We start from the raw sequence: 24151 nt of genomic DNA, 5'->3' as shown, positions 1-24151 counted from the left end.
AGACGGAGGAGGTACCCCGAATAATATTCCGGCGCGGAACGAGCTCCGCGAAGGCACTCGACGACGAGCTTTTGCGCTTTCTTGGATATTACACGTACACTTACGGCACGGCGAGGTTAAATTAAAGGGCTGAGTACAAGTTGGAAACCTCCAAGAGAAGTTGGCCCGTTCTTCGGCCATTCTACGACGTAATTCAGAACTTGCTCGGATTATTTGTAACTCACGGTACAACCCCCTTGTTTTCTCTTCCTTCTCCCTCTTTTCCCTTCCCTTTCTACCGCTACTCCTCTCACTATTTCTTCTTCGAGCAAAACTCGTATCGACTTCGATATAAAACGATTCTTTACCTGCCCTCTTCCTTTCAAGCACCAATTACACGAGGAAAGATTTATACGTCGTTATCCTTGGCTTTCTACTATCACCCTACGGAAATATCGATTACGATTTTTGCAGTAATTAAATTAGTGAAACTCTGATTCTGTATTTCCTTGTACCTTCCATAAAAAGATTATAAGTTATAACTTATTTAAACAATATTTCATACAAGGATAACACATAATTACCGTAGTGGATTTAATTAAAATTTTATTCTCGATAAGAAATAATGTACAAGTTAAAAAATTCATTTAATCGTTTCCGTTTCCGAACAAGAATCATTAGATTTGATCGTGAACGATAGATAGATCTCGTTATAAAAGTTCCGCAAAAGCCGACGTGTCCGGTCGACAGGAGGATTTACAATCAACGTATTATTGGCCATTAATTATCGGCACACTGCCTATCGCGTCCTATTGACTTTCCACCGATTAATATAGGGTGCTGCAGCTCCAGGGCACGCCACCGATTTAAATTGCACAATGCGCGCCATTTCACGAATCGGTGAGCGCGATTATGATTAATTCTGCCGACTTGATCGAAATCAAGCATTTCGCAAAGACAATAAATTAATATCATCGATATATAAACGCAACATGGGAAATGAAAAAACATTTGTTCCACTCATTCTTTTCGTGTTCTTTCGATAGCCACGTTTCATGAAACAACATTTTATCCGATCTAAAGAAAAGAAAATGTTCTTATCGATATCACGACGTTTTTCTTCTACGAAACACGAAGAAGCTTATCTCCGGTCACGATGATAGAAACTCCGAGAAGTATGTTCAAGGTGCGAGAGCGGAATCTTATCTAAGCCTATTCAAACAGGAAGGGGAATACGGTTAATATACTCTTCGGGTGAAGTAAAAGGAAGGTAGAAATTACTTAGAATTTCATTTCACTTTTTTAACCTTCGCGATATTATACATATGTACAATATATATATATATATATATATATATATATATATATATATATATATATCTGTATGTCTGTATAATGAACAAAGATAACTCCTTCATTTACTTTTTAATTGAAAAACACGGATAAATTTGTGTCTTCTCTTTCACGAGTTACGTTCGAGATAATTCACTCTTTCTGTTACATCTTTTCTCTTTTCATTTACGCAGATTCATAACAAAGTATCTACTTCCTTTCCGAGTATTTTTTCTTGGTTTCAAAAACTCATTAAAATTCGTAACACTAACATAGCCAGTCGTGTCTTGCCTTTAAACGCGAACATTTCATCGAAATAATAATACTGCGTCGGTGATATTTATTCGCACTCGTTGCTCGTAGAGAGATTTAATAAGATACGTTTATTAAATCAGCTCAAATAAACCAGCATACTGTACCTTACGCTTCTTAAAATATAACTTAACATTTAGTTTAAATTAATATTCCGAAAAAGAATCTGGTCTAACCTTTTGAAGTCAATTTAATTAATCCAAAGGAGAAAAGGTTTTCATTAAAATCAAAAATGTAAAATTTTTACAGCAATGTTCTCGGTATAACGATTGTCTTTTTTTTGTAAAATAAACGCAATCTCGTAATTATTAAAAATATTAAACAAAAAGTTATTTCGTTTAGTTCGTTAAAAGAGCGAGGAAAGGTCGCGACAACGATCATTGCTTTTCCCACCTTTTCTGTCTTACGAAAATGAATTTCCGGATTGCAAGCACGCTTTTACGAAAGGAGAAAAAATGAAATAAAAAAAAAAGAATAGAGTGGGAGAGGAAACGTTTTCCTAAAGCAAGAGACTCCTGGGGCAGTAGCGTGACAAACGATGCTCCGCAAAAAGCTTTCATACGAAATCGCATCGTCCGGGTGCGGCGCTTTAACGAGCGGAAGACACAACTATGAGAGGAGGAGAAGGAAAAAAGAGAAGCTTGAAAGTACTTGGACGAAAATATTGTCTGAAAAAGGAGGAGAGGACGTAGAAGAGGGAGTAATAAGACTCCCGCGCGTATTTCGGTGCTCCATCCTTTCATCCTTTTTTGTTGAAGCTGAGAATGGACCCGGTCTCGTACCGTGATTCTTTCGATCAGCTCTCAGCGTCACTCAAACGAATTTTTGTGGAATTTTGGTATTGAAAAAGAGAAAAGAAAAAAAGCCACAAATGAAAGAAATTTTTTTTTTTTTTAATAAAATCTCAGTATCCTGTAAAAATCCCACAAAAATTACTCGTTCGTTCAGCTATTTTAACTTTTCTTTTTCCTTTTTTTCTTTTTCTTTTTACTTTCTCATTTTCGTTTAATATCGAATTCTATTTTTTGCGGGTAAATTTTTAAGTTACCAATCGCAACGCTCATGTATACGTACATACGTATTAACGTCTAAAACAGCTTTCGTACTTTTATCGAATGTAGGGAAACTTTCGCGTGAAGTCGACGGCTTTCAAAGTTTGCGATTATGTCGTAAAAGCCGAGTCCACGTAGGAAGGCTATAAAGAAAGTTCTCCGGATAATTATATCTTGTATCGGTCGTTCAATCAAATGCGACCGAGATGCTAGGATATCTGCTAGAAGATTATAAAACTTCGGTTAGATCGAGGGAAGAGGTCGACTCGTGCGTTGAAGTAAAATTAAAGGAGACGCCGGAAATTGATGGAAATTGGTTTATCGAATTTTTCAAAAAATATCATTAGTACTCTGGTAAACAATAACGTCGATCTTATTTTTAATAGCCGTTGACATATTGCCGCAATTTCAACTCCTTGTTCGATTGGTTAATTGATAATCATTTAAGAGGCACTTTCTATCTAATATAAAAAATACTTGTTAATAAATCAATCATGTTATCGTGACATTAAGAAACTCAATTTTACGATACATTCTGATCGTTGGAGCCTTCGTTAGTGATTTATCTCATCGATTCTTCAATGTATATGCACTTGATAAATGCATCTTTACTGAAGCACTTTGCTCTACTTTCGATTGACAAATAGGAGATGTAACGAACCATGGAAATTCGAATAAAGAAGTATTCACGAACTGAGTTTTCACGATAAAGATCGCGAGCACGAACACGAACGTAACAAAAATTCTGCAATCCTTTTTCTCGAACATTCGGAAACAAAAGCCGAAAAAATTCATTGATGAAAAGATCAAACGAAGCGAAAGACGGAATTCAAAATACGTTCTATTTCGGACGATTTTCCACGTTTAGAAAAACTCCGATGAAACACAAAAGAAGATTTTTCGTGGAATGTTTGCGATGTAAATACAAAAATCCTCGAAATCGTTATTCTTCTATATATATATATATTTTTCGCGAAGCACGAGACGACAAACTCTTTCCTAAATCGATATGTAACACTGAAATAAGAATAACAAGAAAGATATAAGCCAAAAAGTGTTTAGGTCAGAAAAAAAGGGAGAAAAAAAATATGACCTGAAAACCCACTTGTTGTTAAAATAATACCGGTCCCTTCGAGGCCGAGAAAACGCGATGCGCTCGAAAGGAGGAATTGGAGCGTCTTTAGTGACAGTAATTTGAAACGACAGGGTTCCAATTAAAGCTCTTTAGGGGTAGGTCGGAAACTGTTGGTAAGACAGCATCAACGGCTCCCACTTGCCGCCGGCGAACAATGTCGAATTCAGGTGCCTTAAACCTCTGCCCTTTCTTCTTCCTTTCTGTCTCTCTCTCTCATTTTCTCTCAAGCCCCCTCTTGCACTCGTTCCTGCTTTACCTCATCCTCCATCTCCTACGGTTGTCTTGAAACTCCATGCCACGGTCCCGAATTTACATATCGTTTTATAATGGGCGTACCGCAATTGAATTTAATCCGTGAGTTACGGGCGACAGGTAGAATGCTTTTATAAATATTTAGCTTCCGCACGAAGGTACATTATTGATCGAAATTGCTTTTGTACACTGAGAAATGTTGTATACGTAGAAACGATTTTGATTATCAGTTTACATGATGTAACATTAACAATGGATATTATGGAAACAGAGAAAGAGAGAAATCATTTTTTGAAAAACATAACTCTCTTTAAAGAATTTTGAAAACGCGAATACAAAAGCCCCGACCAAAGTGAAACGTGATTATATAAAAATATGTAAAACAGCAGTACAAGTATTAAAGAATAAAAAGAAAACAAGAAAAGAAGCAAAAGGTGAGAATTCTTGAGAAATTACGAAATACTGGCGACGTTCTTCGCTCGACGGAGTAGATAAGGAACGATGTAAAGGGACGAAAAAAGAAATGGAAAGGAAAGGATCTTTACATTTCCGTCAAGTCTCTTCGCTTTTACGTATAAAAGATGCCCGTTAAAATTTCGTAACGTCCAATTGCCGTACCTCTTACAACTTGGATTTCGTATTAAATCAAGAAAAAGGCAAATTAAATATTTCACCGACGTTACCTCTAGCAATAATCTCTAGCAAGTAGAAAGATTTCAAGGAAAGACAAACAAAGATCGAGAGAGAAAAAACTAAAAAGAAAAAAGAAAAAAGAAAAAAAAAGAAAACGAGAGAAACGGGGAAAAGATTTATGTATATTTATCTCGGTTAACGTCGTTGCGAGTGGGATAATCGCTTCAAATTCTTTTTTTTTTTTATCTCTTTCATGCTTACGTTAATATTTCAATAATTTTTATTACAACCATTAAAGGTAAACCTATAATCTATATAGATAAAGTATTAACGATAAAGAATTGATTATAAATAAATTGGAATTTTTCGAACGATCGTGTATGGAAAAACTTGTTTTAGAAATAAACGAATTCAATTTTTTATCTTCTACTCATTTATCTCAACATTTTTTACTCCGAATAAAGAGTGAATAAAGCGGCAATTAACATTAATATTATTACATTCTTCATATATTTTTGTCATTAAATCGATTTTACGTCTAATTTTTTCCGAAGCCGATTGATATCTGATCAAAGAAAACTACGAGTTCACGATTTATCACGTCTTCGTGAGAATTTATGCGAGGAACGATCAAAGTGAGCAAGACGAAAGAGCATACACATATTTCCAGGTCGTGCGAAGGATACATCGATTTCCAACAAACACAAGATATATCGTACTAGCCCAAAGGCAAAGTCATTTTTCAGCGAGCCAAGCGAATTCTAAATATGACGAAAACCGAAATGAAAGGAGCCGCATTCCTACGAAGCGATCATGGAGTACCAGTGAGAAACTCGTTGCGAGCAACCGGCAAAGAGAAAGAGAAGGAGAGAAAGAGGGAGAACTGCAATTCGCGCAGATTAATAGTCGGTGAGATAGGAACGTAGTTGGCCATAACGGGTCAGAGTTTTCCTTTGATAAGAACCGTTCTCTCGCTATCAAGGATTAACGGCTCCGTGGTGCGAACGGGTCGACGATTTTTTTCAAAAAAATTCTCAAAATGAAGATGGTTGTTTCATTTTTTACGAAATCAACGAAAGAAAGATGAGCGACCACTGTTAAATTTCATATTATAAATCCCAAAGAATAAAATAACTTGAACGAATTAATTACTCGATGGATACAAATAAGTTACTTGTAAAATAAAATAAAAAGAAAAAATTCTGTTTTCGTATTTACCGAATTACTTCGTATTGTTAAATTGTACGGAACAAACAATTCTACTACTACTAGTAAAGTTTTCGATGTTCGGCGTGTAGGAGTTTCCGGGCAGTTTGAATTTTAATTAGAAAGTTACGTGGTTTTAAAGGTCAAAGAGAATAACTTCAATGAACTTATGTTGCTTAAAATTTTTCCTTTCTCTTGTTTACGAGCGTACACCTCCGCGTCGTTTATACTCAATTTATTATTCACACAGAAATGGCAACATACTTTTGAGAAATTGTGAAAAGAAATTAATCTAGTTTACGTGTAACTAAGTACTTACCCACACATCTTACCCCTTCTCTCTTTCCCTCTCCCTCTCTCTCTCTCTCTCTCTCTGCCCTTTCTACATTTGTTATTTATTTCATTAGATATACGGGTAAAAAAGTAGAACCTTTAAGATATTAACCATGTAATGCATTAAAAATTATCAAGAAAGTTCCGAGATATCCTATAACCATTATCCCGGAACGTTGTACTGAATCTAATAAGCAAGTAGAAGTTATAACAACACGATCGTATACCGTTATGTGTTTTATAAATCGTCCAATATAAAACGAGAGCAATACGTGATTCGAGGAACGATAGGATAAGGAAGAATATTCGATGAACGTTCTAGTAAATAACGCCCGAGGTACGTTGGGAAACCCGATAATAAAGAAAGACATGGAGAGAAATACATGGGAGACGGTGATGGTGGATCGACGAGAAGTGGTATTGTTTTCTATTTATAAAATCAGTAAACCGGTCTGGATCGGTCTGGTCATTGACAATGACTCATCGGCCAGACGTCCATCCTGCGGACGGATCCTCGAGTCGTTGACTCCTTGAACGATCCGTTCTGTGATGCGAGATGAAACGAGATAACACGAAGATCTTGCGGGTAAGAGAAGGATGAAAAACGAAAGTCACGGAGCAAAGCTACTAATTTTCCCTTCCTTAATGCATCATCGCACTTGAACGAATGAAAATTTTTTTTTCTATAAAAATTCCATCATGTAATGTTACAATGAACACTAACGAGTGTTCGATCTTGTTACAAAATTATCATCGCTCTTCCAATCATTTCTACGTACGTATGCTAACACATTTAAACCACAAATCGATTACCTACGTTACAGACGATTGGTTCAATGATACTAAAAGTTCTTTTTTAACAAGCTACATCAATGTTCCATTATAGTAATATATATTTCTAACGCAATTGTAACTCGATTTACAAGTAACGAGTACCTTGAAATACTCATTTATTCGCGATTTCATTCGATCGAACGAACATCGAACCGACGCTTTCAATCCGATTCATCGATCGCGTCACAATCGACGTTGGTCATGGTCATCATGATCGTCTCTCGGTCTATGCACTCGATACTACGAACGATACTCGATAGTCTGCGCGACGGACTGTACGAAGCCGTAACTATATAGGGAAAGATAGGGTGAGAGAGAAAGAGAGAGACAGAGAAGGAGAGAGACCAAGACAAATACGCAGGACGCATGGACGACGATATCGATATATTCACACTCGGACCGACGTGTAAACGGCGCGCAAAGATGTTCGTACGTCGCGTATCGCGTATCGAGCATGCAATCGATAATCCACCCTTCTCCGTTTTGTCTTCGTCAGACGAACAAGCGTCATCGATTTGACTCGCTCCGTCCCTCTTCCGGCACTTTCTATCGAGTTACCATAATTTTGGTCTTCGATCATAAATCATCGATTATCGGAGCTTGACGACGAGTCGAGATAAATGCGTCCGAAGAGGAGAAGAAATGTGTTTACTTTGTCCGTCTCTTTCTCTCTCTCTCTCTCTCTCTCTCTCTTTGGTTGTTTATACGCATTCATACAGTATTTTCCCCTTAACAAACCAAACTCTATAAAGCTGCTTACCGCTCTCGATAAAGAACTGTCACTAAGCGAGAGAAAATATATATCGTTTACCAGTAATATTACTCGATAAAACAACACGTAATACATATAGACCATATTCATAAAATGTCGATAGGTTTATAAGTTGTAAAGTATTATAGATATATCTTTCTCTGAAATAACATCCGATGTTTAGTTTCGTAAAATAAACGATCGAGTAAATGACGTGATGATATTTTTCAAACGAATGAGATTATTCACGGTCGTTTAAGAATTTATGAATTATGAATGATTCAAGATTGACGCACTCAATGTTTGAACAATTTTGTATTATTTAAAATATAAATATTCAAGGAGAAAGGAGTACGAGAAATATGATAAAATCGAGAGTTTCTTTATAAGACAAGCAGCAAGGTGGGCGCCATAGTTAAAAGCCGAGTGTATCGTTCTACCTGCCTCTCTCATCCCGAAGGAAGTAGCCGATAAAACTGGTTTGACGGGTGCACCGAGGTCCCCGTCCAGTTACTCGGTAGGATGTCTCGTGTTTGGCCAAGTCTCGCCCTTCTGTAGCACACCGGAGAATCCCACCAACTAAAGTTTATAAGTACTAACACTACTGTACTCTACTGGTATCGACTGTAAGAGACCAAGACCATCTTCTCACCAACATCGTCGTCACGGTCGAACGTTCTCATCGAGACGCCGAGGCATCGCCATTCACCAGAGTCTGCGGCCAAGAAAGAGAGAGAGAGGAGGAAGAGAGAGAGAAAGAGAGAGAGAGAGAGAGAGAGAGAGAGAGAGAGAGAGAGAAAAGGATCCGTTCGCACGAAATATAGCTGTCGCGAACGAGTTTTTTTAAAAGTCCCTGAACCAAGGTTGCTTGTATACATATACATATATATATATAACTATACTTTTTAAGAAGCTTTACCCGTATTTTTCGACGTCTCCCTTTTCTCCTGTGTTCATCCTCTCTCCTAGCTAATGAGTAATTTACTAAAAATATCGAAGTACGCCGCCAACGGAAGTCTGAAGAGAGATAGAGAGCTTAGCGAAACTTGGCCTTCCTTTTTCCCACGATCCCCTTACTTTATCTCCTTGTTAAGTTTAAAAAGATTTTACTTGATTATAGTTTTAATAACATATCCGAAATAATTTTCTATCATTAATAAGGGATATCTTGAAGAACAATGGCCTTTGTCATGTTCTTACAATAAAGCAGCTCGATTCGAGCGAACTACAAAATAGTTTCTTTATGAACTCTCGACACTTTTACCATCATCCTAACTGTACTTTTCGTTTTTTTAATTTCTTGTGAATTAAATCGGCCTGTGTCTCAACGTCTTGACGTCAAGACATTTACAACGTTTGTTTCCCTGATGTGGGAGACCGATAATTAGACAGCCAGTGCTCTACTGATTTCTCGTGTCACCGATGCAATACATCGAACTACTTGGAATTTCTCCCGAGATTCGTGCAACGAATAACTCGTTCTAACTAGAACTTTGCTATCTTTCCAACCTGAAATATTAAATCGTTGTTTCAGCAACATGGATGCGTCAGGGAATAGGAACGCGCAAGATGATTTAATGAGTTTATAGGATAACGAGCAAACTAAGTTCCTAAAAGGTTGACAGGTGGTACTACTGCTTTACGTAAACTATTTGTATTATTTTCACGTTTTTTTTTCCTCCCTGGCTTTCCGAGGTTTTTTTTCAATTATAAAAAATTAAATAAAAATACGTATAAAAGAAAGACAACACAGTGTTAACTTGTACAACTTCTTTGCAATTAATTCGAATAGAAGTCTCGGGAAAGCCGGTTCTTCAAGCAGTTTCATTGGTCGATCCCTTCACCAGGAAAGATACGGAGGACATCCGTCTTCGCACCGACAAAACTAACAGCGAACCACTCGAATGATTCACGATGGTACACGTAGGAAAGCTCGACTCTGCGATTTATAATAATGAACGACTCGGCATCTCTCTTTCTTTCTACGTCATGCTGATGGGTCATCGTGACTTCGAGAAGCATAAATTCGTTATGTTCTCGTGGCAGAACTCGCGAAATCGACTTGGTAATTACTGAGTATTCGCGCGACCTCTTTTCTTTCTTTATTACGACGCTGAACGTACAACGTCAACGACGATGTTGCTTACGAAATGTTCACGATAAAAAAAATAAATAAATAAAATGAAATTCAACAAAAAAAAAAGAAAAAGAAAAAAGCCGAATGAACGCGTCGACTCGATGAGATCCACGAAACTTGATCCCTTCGTTTGCGAGCCGACATTTTACAAGCAGAAGATAGTATCGAGACTCGTCGTAACTCACGTAAATCACACGATTACGAACGTATCTCGCTCGATACCGATACCATCTTCTGTGTAATTATGAAATTCATTTTCATTTCATTTTCCTTTGCTACACGGCTCGGCCCATTATCACGGCAACTCGATCGAATTCGCACCACCGTGCTGCGGATATAATCGTACATTGAACAATCAACCTGGGAAGATGATAATCGAATGTTTTAATTTATTTGTAATGTATCAGTAAAAGGGAAAGATTTTCCTTTTAGATTTTCATGTAATATCAATCTCGATATACAGTAACTAACGTTTCTCTTTTTCCGAGTTAATATCTACGATAAATATTTCGTATCACTTATAAATCTTTATAATAATGATATCGTATCTTCTATTAGTACAAGATTTAATTATTCTTCTCAATACGTCTAAATGGTCGTTGAGACAGTGCGGATAAAGGAATCGCAAACGAAACCATTAAATTCTTACTGCTGATCTTAATCTCGTAACAATTAGTATTAATCACGACGTCATTAGTGATTTCGCTCGCGGACCCAAGTCGTTGAATAAACAGCCTTGTAAAAATGATTCTCGAGACCCCGTTCGACTTTCCAACAAAGTCTCTTGCTCTCCATAGGTATGCATACTGGAAACGTTCTCTCGGCATTAGCGGGACTAATAAATTAAACTCGCTAGTTCGGCTCGATCGATTCGCTTCGAATATTCTCGCTCTCTCTCTCTCTCTCTCTTTTTCTACCGAACTAAGTTTCAACTTTTAATCTCTTGTAGCGTGGCAAATGAGAATCGTATATCTTAGGCGTGACGTCGACTACGCGTTTCTTCGACTTTCGAGTCGTTACGAACGCGACCGAGGCACGAAAATGGAGGGCACGCGACAAGAGGCCACCCACTAGACCACCAATACTAATACCACAACCGTTCGCAGCTTCGAACGTAGTATTGCCACCTGTCTCGCGGTTTCTAGCCGATAAATCTGCCCGAGTTCGCTCGCACGTGCGCGAGCGCATTTTAACGAGCCAGGAACGATAAACTCTTCGCCGACGCTTTCCACGAGTGAGAAACATCCTGGATAGATATCCCGTTGGAGTTTCCTTCTGCGAACGACACCGAGAGAAAGTTTCTTCTTCCTCATGATAGAAACGTCTGTCAGGAAAGTGTATCTCGTTAGTTCTCTTCTGTTGTATCGTTCAACGAACTCGAAGAAACTATTGTCTCCGTTTATTAACTTTAACTAATTGGTCACGTTAATCGGATTAAACGGAAGACGTAATACGAAAGGAAGAAGTAATAAAAGTTTTTATTCTTCAACATTTCATTTCTACGATTTTTCAAGTATTTTTAGCTATATTGAACTGAATCTAATACGTAATACGAAAAAGGTAACACTCTTTAAAGTACTCACGAGACTTTAATAAAATGTCTAACGCTTCTCAAAACCAACTTGCCTCTTTTACGTTTTCCAGAAAGCTACAATGTTACATAAACATCACCAAAGCGTTAGCTTTCCTCCAAACGATACAGCTCGTTTCGTAAGTCTCTCTCTCTCTCTCTCTCTCTCTTTACTCTTCTTACTCTTTTTTACCCTCAATGCGAGCTTCTTCCTTCCCTTCTGTACATACACCTCGTAACCGTCTACGTCCAAGATAAATATCGGAGTCATTTTCCTCCGGGAAGAAAGAAGTGCATCGGAGAGAAGACGTTCTATACCTAGATTTAAATCAACCAAATTACGCTACTTTGCCTTTCATTCACTCTGATAGACGCGTTCTCATATAGCTTTTGGATATATCTCCTTGATAAATTGCTGATTCACGTGATTCGTGATGTTGTTATAAATTTCGTATCTTTAAAAAAGCAAAAGGAAGAAAGAAATAACAAGTATCAAACGTTCTTCTATAAATATTATTTGTAACGAGAGGAGATAATAATTCTAAAAATATAAATAATATACATATATATAATTATTATATCAATAAGCAAATATATCATATATATACATACATACATACATACATACATACATACATATGTTTTAAGAATACCGTGTACTCGCGAACTATTCATATTTCTCTTTTTCTTTCTCTTTTCCATGTTATTTGCTACTGCACGATTGTCAGAGGATGTACACACGGAACGGTGCAAATTTGCGACGTGTCGCCGATGCGGCCAGAGAGCAATGTCATCGTGCTAGCCATCGTGGAACGGAAGAAGAAGAGGAGACAAGGACGAACGGTGTGTGTCTGTTGCAAAGCAAGGGAGAATAAAAGAGAAAGAGAGGGAGAGAAAGAAAGAGAAAGAAAAGGAGAGAGAGAAAGAGGGGACAGGTCGTCAGAGACTGGAGAAGATTCTCTGGGCTGTTTACCGACGATGTCTTTGGTTATCGTCCCGTCTGCATCTAATCAACGACAAAGATGTATTGTTGTGTTTCTTCTGACGTATCGCAGCGAGACGTCCTCTCTCTCTCTCTCTCTCTTTTCTTCTCTATCATTATTGCAATCCTTGGGCCTAAAAGATACAACGCGGTCGATGTGTCCTTGTTTTGACTAACGCGATTAGTTGCTAGTAGAACATACTCTACGGCAGTGTCTCTCATTCGCGGACATAAAGACATTTTCTATATCGTATGGTATGGTATCGTATGATTTGGTATGGTTCAAAAATATTTAAGAAATAAAATAAGAACAAATTAATATCTTCTAACAGATAAATTTGAGATAATCAACAAAGATAAAAAAAAAGGAAATATTCTCGATTAACGTCGATGAAATAACTATTTGAAAGACAGTAACTACTTTATCTGAAATATCGCCTGAGATACGACGATGCCCGTCGCGGTTCAAGGAACAGATACTGTGAAAGAATATCCCGCCTACCTGATGTAGGAGCGGCTTATGGACGACCTTGAACCACGAGAACACAAAGAAAATCTCGAAAGGGAAAAGAACGAAAGATGTTTTCTCGATGATCGATGATTGCTCGTTTCACGGCTACTCCCGTATCTCTTGGAAAACTGTAATTCGTCTATCGATATCTTCAACTTCAAAATTACCCTTGTCACGATGATCTATTAGAATCTTCGAATTTCAGCTTTAACAAAAGAGATGTCATAGAATTTTGAAAGAAATATTTTATATGTTTTATTGTGCCAACATTTTCATAATCGATGATCCGTGCGACATATTTTTCGTACGACCAATCACAGAAATTATCAAAGCGACCGTGGGAAGAAGACGTTCTTCGTAAAAAAAAAGAAAAAAAAAAAGAGAGAGAGAAAGAAGATGACTACTTAAGAAAACGAGACATTTAGATAAACATTATGAATTTTATAAAGAAATGTAACATCAAAGTATAACCATAAGCATAGAAAAATCTGAAAGAACATTTAAGGACGATTAAAAACTTTAAAAGAGAAATACGAATAAACGACGAAAGATTGCGCGGCAACGTCTAAATCGAGTAGAATCGAACGACGTTTTATGTAACTGTCTGACAGAAGTGGAACGAAACTCAAGTAGAGCAGGAAAAACGAGCAAGGTTTCCCGTCGGCGCGTTGTATTGAAAGAAACCATCGTCGGATGTGACAGGTCGAAGAGAGAAGAGGTAAAAGGTGATATCGGTGAAAGATGAGAGAAAATGAGAAAGAGAGAAAAATGAAAAGATCTCGAATCGATGGAAAAAGAACGGGAAGGAGGGAGGGAGGGAGAGAGAAAGAGAGAGTTTACTATAGGAGAAGTACATAAAAGCGATTTCCGTTACATATCGAGCCGAAAGACACATGGTCTGGATACAACAGTGTTTGGAAGATATTATCCCGCCATTAATCAGGATATCTCAAGTGTTGCGTGTGTTTTCCTTTCCTCCAAATTCTACGTTCTAGGATTCTTCGATAGCATATACCTGGATTATTCGTGCACCACTAATTCTCGTAGGATTTATGAGCGGGAATAAATGGAAAAAACAGAACGAATCAAAAGGAGTATTAACTTATTTGAAAATGAAATAAATATAAAGAGAGTCAAAAGAGTCCGGTTTGACGGATTCGATCGTCCAGACGGGAAGTCGTTTGGCTTTACGATTCGACTCGCTCGACGAGCAAGAAATTTCAATCAGACGGAAGAATATAACCGAGATATCGATGCGTCTAAGCGAGAAACCGGTACGACTTTAAATTCGCGCGTTCTCTTCCTTTTAAAAGAGGAGAAAAATAAATATATCCGAAAGAGAAGCTCGAGCGCACCTTAACGATCGGCAAAGAAAGAATAAAAGATCGTGACGGTGCAGAAACTCGGTTGAACTTCCTGCATCGGAGCAGCAGCAGCACGGCTAGAGTCCGCGAAGCGTGAAACCACGCATTTCCATGAGGTTCTCCGTATTTGTGTCCAAGATGAACGCTCGCTTATGCGCGTGTGCGTGGAGATTAAACTCGAAGACCGAAGAGCCGCGGGTTTCGCAGTAATAAAATGTAATTCGGTATTAACTAGCCTCGGAGTCGTCTTTCTTCTATTTTGAAAAAGCGTCTGCATCCTTATTACTCCTGCTAGCGAGATTGCTTAGAAACGAATTTATATCGTCCGTCGATCCACCGTGCAACGAGTCTATAGTTTTAAAAGTCACATCATTTAGTTCCCGGAGATTCGCTTCGTCCAAGCTGGTTAACCTATAATCTTGCTCTTCAAATGCCGATAGCGTAGATAACGAAGTAATAATAACGACGTCTAAACTCTTAGCGTGCTTACTCCTCGTGAATCGTGTCCAATTAATTAGAAACTTGTTGCGAATTCATTCTGAAAACCAACGATAAGACTCCGAAGTCTGATCTCGTTTCGCTTTTATGATAAAATATGTACGAGTTCTATATCCGGTAACAATTATTAATACTCTTATCGACGATCTTACTGTTCGAATATTTTACAAGTACGATGTATGACAATCAAAATTTTAATTGAATATTTCTTCCTTATTCGTTCGTTCTGATCTATCTAAAAAAAAAAAAGATAGAAAAATCAAGCTACTCCTTTACATGGACTTGCATTCGTTGAAAAATATCAAATTACATACGAATCTGGCAAAAGTTGAAGACGATTGACATCGCGATCGTTGAGGCGTGTCGGGAAGATCTCTCTTATACGATGTGCGCTCACCTGAAAGAAGAAAAAAAGGATGAGTTCGTTAACGAATAGGTTTTTGCAGTGGCGCCAAGATAGATTGATTTAAGGTCGGCCGATCCCCAATGGAATAGAACGTAAAGCTCGGCTAGCTCGTAGCTACGCGCGGAACTTAAAAAAGTGCTCTTGACATATATGCCAGGCAAATCGTTCATTCGAACGTCAATCGATGAATCGATCAATCCGTCGTCAGAGCCATGGCAAGCCCGTCGACGGACCTTGCATCGTGATTCCCGTAAAAAAGGGTTGGCTAGAGAAGTGAAAAAGAAATAAAAATGGAGAAAACGATCGATGCGTGTTAGGAGACTACGATATTAATGATTGCAAAAGATAATTTTTTGATTCATGCGATGTTAAGCTGATAAAAATGTATCGTACAGAGAAGTATGGACGATAATTATTGTGATTAAATTTTATCCAATAAATTGATTGGTCGAGACAAATATATAAGTAAGAAAAAAAAAATTCACTCGGTTTAATGTCAATAATTATGTAAGTATCTATTAAAAAAATAAATCACATATCTTTCCTCTGATATCGATTAATTTAATTTCCTGCAAGCTTTGGAAACCAATAGACGACTATAATAAATACTTCGTACAACTCCACGCGACTATATCAAATTTTTCTCGGCGAATATTCATGAGTTTCCGTCGGAGAAAAAAAAGAACTTTTAAGCGAAATACGTGCTGTATTTTTCGCTTTTGCATAAATCGTTGTAAAGTTGGAGTTCTGTTAAACACATTCTCAGTTTATTTCACAGTAAACTTTTTATTGATTTCTCGCATACGATTTATAAGGTCATATATATATATATATATATATATATATATATATATATAAAATATATAATTATTGCAACCTTTGAGCGTTCATATAAAATGTATGTATGCATATTGTGTATTGAATGCGTTGTAATTATATTTTTTTTATAATAATATCACTAGTGAAAATAAGTATGCCTTTATAAAAAAGAGAGTTAGTTTTATAAGCTGATACTAAAATCGGATATATTATTTTGTTTTTCTTTATAATATCGGATATATTATTTTGTTTACCACAAAGGAGTTAAATACGGATAAATATCCTATCGTCGTACGCAGACACGAGACTGTCAATCTTTATGATTTACGATTGTCGTTACAACGATACCGTATTTCACGTTAAAAATTGTATAACTGTACAAAAAAAAAAACAAAAAATGCTGTATAGGACAGACGGAGAGAATGGGAAATCGTTACTCGTGCGAATCGAAAAGAATAGTAGTTTTAAACGAGCACCGGTAACTGCTTTTACACTATAGAGTTGATAATTCTAGTCAAAACACTGGACCGACGTTCGACTAACTGTCAACGAGATTTCGTTTTTTGTTCTGTGTTGTCGCTTTTTTGTTATATCTAGCGTAGAGAAAAATTGAACGCTATGCACGAGAATGGCGGCCCTTTAAACGATAACGAGAAAGATCCATTCACGATCGTTTGTCAGTATAAAGCGAAAGCGAACACACGTAACGCCCTTTAATCGAGTTTCTCTTTGAGCTTCAAAAGGGTTAAGAGGATCACGGTTTCGCGGTTTAATCGAATTTAGGGAAAGAGGTATTAACGATATAATCCCCCTTGTTATCTGCCTTATATAGTATTTCATGTAAACTCCAACCAAATCTCCTACTTTACACGTAACTAAATGGGATTCTATTGTTTTCAAATTTTGGATTTATGAAAAACGTGGTTTCTTTTAAATATATTTATGTTTAAATATATTTATGATAATTATACATAAATCGGCATATTCCTATAAAATATTACCTATTTTCCTTTTTTACAGATATAAACGCATTAAGTAAAGCCGGTAAAATACTTTAATTTATACTCGTGACGATCTGATGACGACGATTTCAAAGTGTACTCTTTGCTCTTGGATTTCTTCTTTCTGATTTATGCTAATCACGAAATTCGTCCTCTATTTTTGAATCGCATTCTTTTTCTCTGTTTTTACTATACTCACACTTCACTCGACATCCGAACGCTGAGGGGAGTCTCGTGATTTATCCATCGTTCAACCGATCCATTACGAAAGCACGATCGACTTTCGAAGGACGAAGCAAAATCGTCCTTCCTAGAAAGAGTGAAAACTTAAAGAGAGAAAGAGAGAGAGAGAAAGAAATTAATTCTCGTGCGATGAGGATATTATCGAGGAGCCTCTTTCCGTGAGCACGCGAGAATTCATGTTTGACGTAATTAATTTTCCACGCAAAGGCGAGTAAAAAATGGCCAATGATTCGTTGAAAAGATTTGCTCTGGGAAGATCAATGCGAGCCAAAGTGTACCAGACAAAAAAGGAAGAATGAAAGAGGGAACCTCGATCGAGAGCTTTTTATCACCTTTAAAACGTTTTATCGCGTATTGTTTGTTTATCGGTTGGTCTCGCTTGGGAGAGGAGATAATGGCTTCGTTTCAGGGTCGATGAACGATTCTGGGAACGCATATAAAGAAGTTCTTGTAGTCGTGTAAACGTGCCGCAAGAAGATTTGCTTTCGTGTGAAATTTGTCAAGAATATTGAGAGACGTAAAATACTAATCCAATGACATCCGAATGGACATTTAATCGCGTAGAATAGGTACTTTGGTAATAACTTTAAAATCAATAAAGGAATTTCAAATGAAAGAAATATTATAATTGAAATATTTTTTTAAATCATTACATAAAGAAGAGATTGGTGATTGGAAAAACATGAATCGTTCGATTAGCGAGAACATTCATAGGTTTTACGTTTCTCTCTGGGCCATCGATTGCACTCTAGAGACCATAGAGAATAGAGAAGAATCGTTATCGCCCGCGCGTTTCTTTATCCCACGTACCATTCGGAAAACGTCGTAAACTTTTAACGATCCTCTAATGAAACCATGCGCTAACCTATTCCCTCTTTCGACGCTCGTTAAACCGATAGAACTTTACATACATACATAGGTTCATACGTGAAGTCGCTTTGCGCGTTCTTTTAACGATTCCCTGAAATAGGCTTATAAAAATAAACGAAATCGATCGCAAAAATGTCGTGTTCGGGATAGGAAGCGATGATTAACGCCCCATTAAGGGTAAGAAAAGAGACAAAAGAGAGGGCGGAAGTTTATATTCTTCGAAGAAAAAAGAAAAGAGAAGAGAACAGAAGAGAGGTGAGAGAGTGCTTGACAATAAGGGAGATGATAAAAACGACGATAAAGTTTTGTTACCGATATTCTTTTACGGCCCTTTAATGCAGCTACTTGTTTCCCTTACCGAGTTCTTCCTTCGGTCGAACGGAATTTCTCGAAACACGATAAATCAATATCGATAATGGATTTTTAATAGACTCGCTTGGATGTTTAGAGCTTTTCTCTGTTGACTTTATTTCTTTTTTTCCCTTTCCGAGTTCATACCTTCGGGATGGTTTTCTTTTTCTGCAAATATGAAACATGTATCGGAATTAACCGTTGTAGAAAATTTACGAGAATCGAACGTTCGAATCTTTCGATCATCTAAAAGTAAGTACGATATGTACTTTAAGGAAACGTATTGCTTGTAAAAAGAAAAGCAAAATTACTCTTCGTAAAATAAGAATGAAAGGGAAAAAAGATAAAGAAAAGAAAAGAAAAAGAGAAAAGCAAATAGGAAAAGTTCATTTCTAGCGTTTCGAATCAGGGATATAAGCGTTGAAAGCATCGTACTAACGATCGTTTTGGACGCTTTTGTGGTAATCTTATGAAAGGTAAAAGAAAAAAAGGAAGGAAGCAAACTTTTCTTTTTAATATCCGTCTCTTTCTCTCCGAATGAGCTTGTTGCCTTGAAAGGTACGCTGACTTCAATTTCGTGATACTTAGGAGAAAAAGGAACGGGGAAGTCTCGTAAAGCAGAACATTCCAAAAGCTCTGGTGCACTTGGACAGATTTCAGATAAAGAGGCTGGCTTCGAACGAAGTAGCCGAGAAAGAAAGAAAGGGAAAGAGAGACAGACAGAGAGAGAGAGAGAGAGAGAGAGAGAGAGAGAGAGAGAGAGAAAGAAATGGAAAAGGTTATCGACGCTCTAACCCAAAGCCGACTAACGGCCGGACGTTCAATTATTTATTTAGTCTATCTTATCTTCGGTTCGATGTTTGCGCGATCCCGCTGCGCTTCGTGAGTTCGTTCCCTTTTTGCGCATTTTTCTCTTCGCCTGCTTCCCAGTTAATATATACAAGTAGATATATATATATATATATACATAGAATGTATATGTATATATGTATGTATAAAATAAATATAATATAGATATATGTAAAATATATATAATATATATATAATATTTATATATCTATATGATATATAGGAATACATATATACTACACTTAATTGTATATAGTACATACTGTTAAGTACGAATCAAAGGAGAAAGAAGACACTTGGAAGTTAACTCGAGCGAAGTAGATTTCTCAAAGCATTTTCTCGCACGCTCCTTTTCGACAAGTCTTCGTTCGTTCGTGTTTCGAAGAGTCGGAAACTAATCGACAAAGTTGAAGACTTCGTTCCGATGTAGCCACCTTCTCGCGATTATATTTTACTTTACCCGAGCCTCGTTAAAGCCAGAGTTATTCGTTTAAGATAATTGCTCGCGGTAATCGAGCGAGTACTAAGTTAGTTCATCCTACCATGATTTATTTCGATTACAATACCGGAAATTAGAATTTCGAGGTTTAACGGCGTTTAATATAAAAAAAAAAATTCTTATTCTCGGACTTATTATTACTTACGAATGTAACATCATTCATCGAGATAAATATAATTCAAACTTAATTAAATTTGAACTAATAGATTATAAACGTTGATATCGTTAACGTCGAAAGTTCAGACACATAGCGGAGATTAAATAACAGAATGAAACTGTCGGTAGACAGGTATCGTCCTTTAGGCGAGAAGAAGAGCAACGCTAACGATGTCGCTCCAAGTTCACGTTCGTCCGGTAGTCTGGTTTCATCCACGAAACTCGTTTTCCTTCTCGCTTTCTCTCTTTCTCTCTCTTTCTCTCTCTTTCTTGTCCCGCAGATCGCACGCCGGGGGGTCGACCTTAACGATCTCGAAAGCGTAGGGGCCCCACGTCATGCCCGTTTACACCCATAACCGTTGTTAAGCGCCAAAGCGTGGGTGATCCGCGTTCGATCGTACGACGAACAAGACGACGGATCTCTTCCTTTTCTTCGTCTTATCCGAGAACAGATCCTTCTTACCAACCGTAGTAAGTCGGTAAACCGTAAACTCTCGGAGGACTTTTCTCGCTCACTCAACTTGCTCTTAGCTGTCATTATCGTCCACAAGATATAAATCGTGTAAACGAATACGCGTCTACAGCTTCTTGTGGTTTACTTCGATGTATCGCGAGACTCGTTTGAAAATGAACGATGTCTTGATTCATCGATCTTTCAGTTTTTCTCGTTTAGTCACGGTCGACGTCGTGGCGATGATGATTCTTTTATATAAATCGTTCTTCTTACGCTTATTGAATTTCCTAGCGACCTTTCAAATATAATATTGTATATAAAATCGATGAAAAGGTCGTCCGCGACATTTCACGTTCTCGCATATTTATTATTCTCATAATACACCTATACATCGGAGAAAATATTTAACATTCTTCGAAGGAATGTATCGCACTTTAATATTGATTTTTATATTATAAAATTCTTATGGGCGCTTCAAAAAAATGTCTCTCCAAAGCGTGGAATTTTTCGAATATCGATATCATTTTCTTCCTCACTTTCGTTTTATCTCGAAACTTTTGAAAAAGATTCTTTTTGTAACGTGAGACATAGTTTCTTTCGCATAATTCATTCTTCGAATAGCCGAAGAATAAAATGATGGACTGGTCGAAAACGAAGGAATGTTGAGAATCGTGGTTTGTCTCGCATCTGTGCATTAAATTTTAATAAGACTATGCTGCGTGTTAACTATATTCGACTTTTAAGATACTATCAGAATTCTCGAAAATGAGAACTAAAATATCCACATCGAACGTGGATACAGATAGGTAGATGGATAGAAAGAGAGAAATTGGTAGCGAAGTTTGCTAAGAGTTTCGCTTCGACGTACTTCGCAAATATGTCTTTCTTCGATACGGTCTGAGAACCTTCGATTTTACCTTCTTCAAATATTTTTACGACTGTCCATCGAAATTCTATGTTATGACACTGCCAGTCTTACTTTCCTAAAAAGGGGAAAAGAAAGAAAAGGAAAAAAAAAGAGAGAAGAAAAAGAAATTATAAAAGTAAAAGAGAAAATATTTAAAAGTTCTATTCAAAGAAACTCACTACCTTATCCGAGCCATTTTTGTAAAAAACATAATAACCTCAAAGTAATTGGTTAATTGGAGCGAGATAATATCGCTTCTCGACTCCGTTAACAAATATGTAACGAGATTTATGACGATGCCACGGACTATTCTTACGCGTTACTGTGCAAGTAGGTCAATCTACTAATGCTTGCCTTCTTTCGTGAGCTAACATCATTCTCAAATATAATTTAAATCCTCGAATGTTTCCTTGTACAAGACTTTGCTTTTACACGAAACACGGACAAGTAGATATTATAATCGATACGTCGTTACTTTCAAATTAAAAAAAATATATTTTATTGAATGCATGACTAACAACGATAAATCAATGATTTCTAACCTGTGCCACTAAACACAGAATAAGTCTTTCATGAACGTTTAATTTGAAAATGAAACGGAAATGGGATATTTCACGCTAGTCTTCCTTTTGTTTCTTTCCGGTCTTAAGAACACGCTTGTGGAATTCATTCGTTGCTTCAGCACGCTTTTAAGGATAGCAGAACAGCAGCAACCTGTCTTTTATGAATACGCGAGCGGAGGTGAACACGGTAATACGAAACTTCCCGACGACTGGTAAAAGGGGCGTCTTCAAACTGAGTACCTTGACACGGTGGTAGGTTGAGAGACTATAGTGGAAGGGAGGACGGAAGGTAGGTGGGCGATGTCGACGAAAAGAACGGCAGGGTAATAAAGGCGCTTGCTTTTCAAACGAGAAACTTTCGGTATACTGTAAGGAAGGCCAATTTGCGAAATACAAATGCAGACTGGTGTACTTCTTAAAAATAAGATTCGATAAAAATCTTTTAAATTTATTAAATTCAACGGGAATGCAAATATTTCTTTCTTCGTCCTTCTTCTCCGATGTGAAGAAAGAAACATTTAAAACGTTTTAAGGACGAATCGATCGAGTTCTATTAAAATTTACAAAATTTTGACGATACGACGTTAATTTAAAATAAAACAGCTATAACCGAAATCGAAATATTCGCCTGATAAAAACAGAACGTAAAATTTTGATCGGTATAAAAATACAAGAATCTAAAGATTGAAAAATAGGAATTCTCTGGTGTAAAAGTTATCATATTCTTGCTAAAGGTATACGAAAGGCGAATGGGCAGGTAGTCGGCTGGGACAAGTCGCATCGATCCTCTATAAATTTTACGACTTGTACCGGCTTTCACGATAGTAAATAAAGAGAACTTTTTCTTCTTTCTCGGTAGTGGACTCGCATCATTCTCGCGGTACAACTTTCAAACTTTTGCTATGGTTACTCGCTTTTCCATGTTTCCCCTTGACACTGAGCAACCTCAAAGTTAACTATTTCCGTACTTGTTTTATCCCTTTCTGTCATAAAACAATGCTTGAATAAACTTTCCATATTCTTTCTTTTTATTTATTTATTTATTTTTTTATTTTTTTTCACGTCATTTCGTGCCAACTTTCTCTAAATTCTATATTAAAAAATGAAAAAATATATGTAGAATGAAAATTAAAATATCTATTATTCGTCGATTTTATTTAATTAAGAAATATCTCGTTTATCCCTCAACGACCAATCGAAATACATTGAATTTATTCGGAACGATATGCATTAAAGTTCCAACATATAAGACTGCAAAGCCGTCTCTTTTTTCTTCCTTTCTATACGCCTCTCTATCTGGCATCTATGAAGTTTCATGCCTAGAAGAGCTCGAGGCAGCAACATCTTGAGAGATATTGTTCAAGTTGGCGAGCTTGCCCAGCCGCACCCCTTTTCATCGTATCATCCTGACTTTCTTCTTCTTCCGACTCTTTTTCTTACTTCTATTTCCTAGCCTCCCTTATTTGCTTACTTATTCTCTTTCTCTTTCTCTCTCTCCTTTTTTCTCTTTTTTACGCACGCATGCCTTCCAGCTGAATTTTCTTCAAAACGTCGACTCCCACATCTCTCCTATTCTCTTTCTTCATATTTTCTCTGTTCTCGTACGTTTTCATAGAGTATCTTTCATTTTTTGAAAAATAGATAGATACACGATAAGGTGAGTTTATTAAAACGATTTTCCTTCTTTTTTAGATATTCTTCATTTTTTTACGAGAAGGTCATCGACTCGAAAGTTCCATTTTGCAAATATTACGCCAAGGTACATAATTTTTCATAAAATTTTACTACCACGTAACGTCCATCGGCTTACATCGCGTATGTTACGAATGCTCGATAAAAAAAGTTTCGTCCGTTATATCATCGGGCTGATAAAACTATCGGTATTTTAAATATTTCATATAAAGTTTCTAACAAATTTCCGATATTTCGTATAAGAATTATGAAATTCGACATAATTCGTATGGAAATGCTTGTTTTATCGAATGTCGAAAATTTGGAAAAGGAAAACAAATTAAGAAGAGCAAAGAGCAATTTTACGAAGATTGAAAGACGTAAACGTCGCTCGTTTGGTATTCCTTTAAGAAAAACGGATCCGCGGAATTCGCGCATTTAAGTTTATGTCTTCTGGGAATAACCCGAAGTTACCTCGTGC

At 37.0% G+C, this 24151-nt stretch overlaps 1 protein-coding gene across 9 annotated transcripts in view; it reads right to left on the bottom strand.

Moving 5' to 3' along the window:
- Nucleotides 1-24151, bottom strand: part of LOC127072517 (fat-like cadherin-related tumor suppressor homolog) — a 291697-nt gene that overhangs the window by 208850 nt on the left and 58696 nt on the right. For 8 of the 9 annotated variants that reach the window (XM_051012955.1, XM_051012956.1, XM_051012961.1 and 5 more), the window contains one exon: nucleotides 15196-15278. The exons of the other annotated variant lie outside the window; for it this stretch is intronic. The gene's annotated coding sequence lies outside the window, so the exon portion shown is untranslated. The remainder of the gene's footprint in view (nucleotides 1-15195; nucleotides 15279-24151) is intronic. 9 annotated transcript variants of the gene reach the window in all.

The sequence above is a fragment of the Vespula vulgaris genome, chromosome 2 (assembly GCF_905475345.1).
Source record: "Vespula vulgaris chromosome 2, iyVesVulg1.1, whole genome shotgun sequence".
NCBI lineage: Eukaryota > Metazoa > Arthropoda > Insecta > Hymenoptera > Vespidae > Vespula > Vespula vulgaris.
The sequence above is the reverse complement of the archived record's forward strand: the minus strand, read 5'-3'. Positions and strand labels throughout refer to the sequence as shown.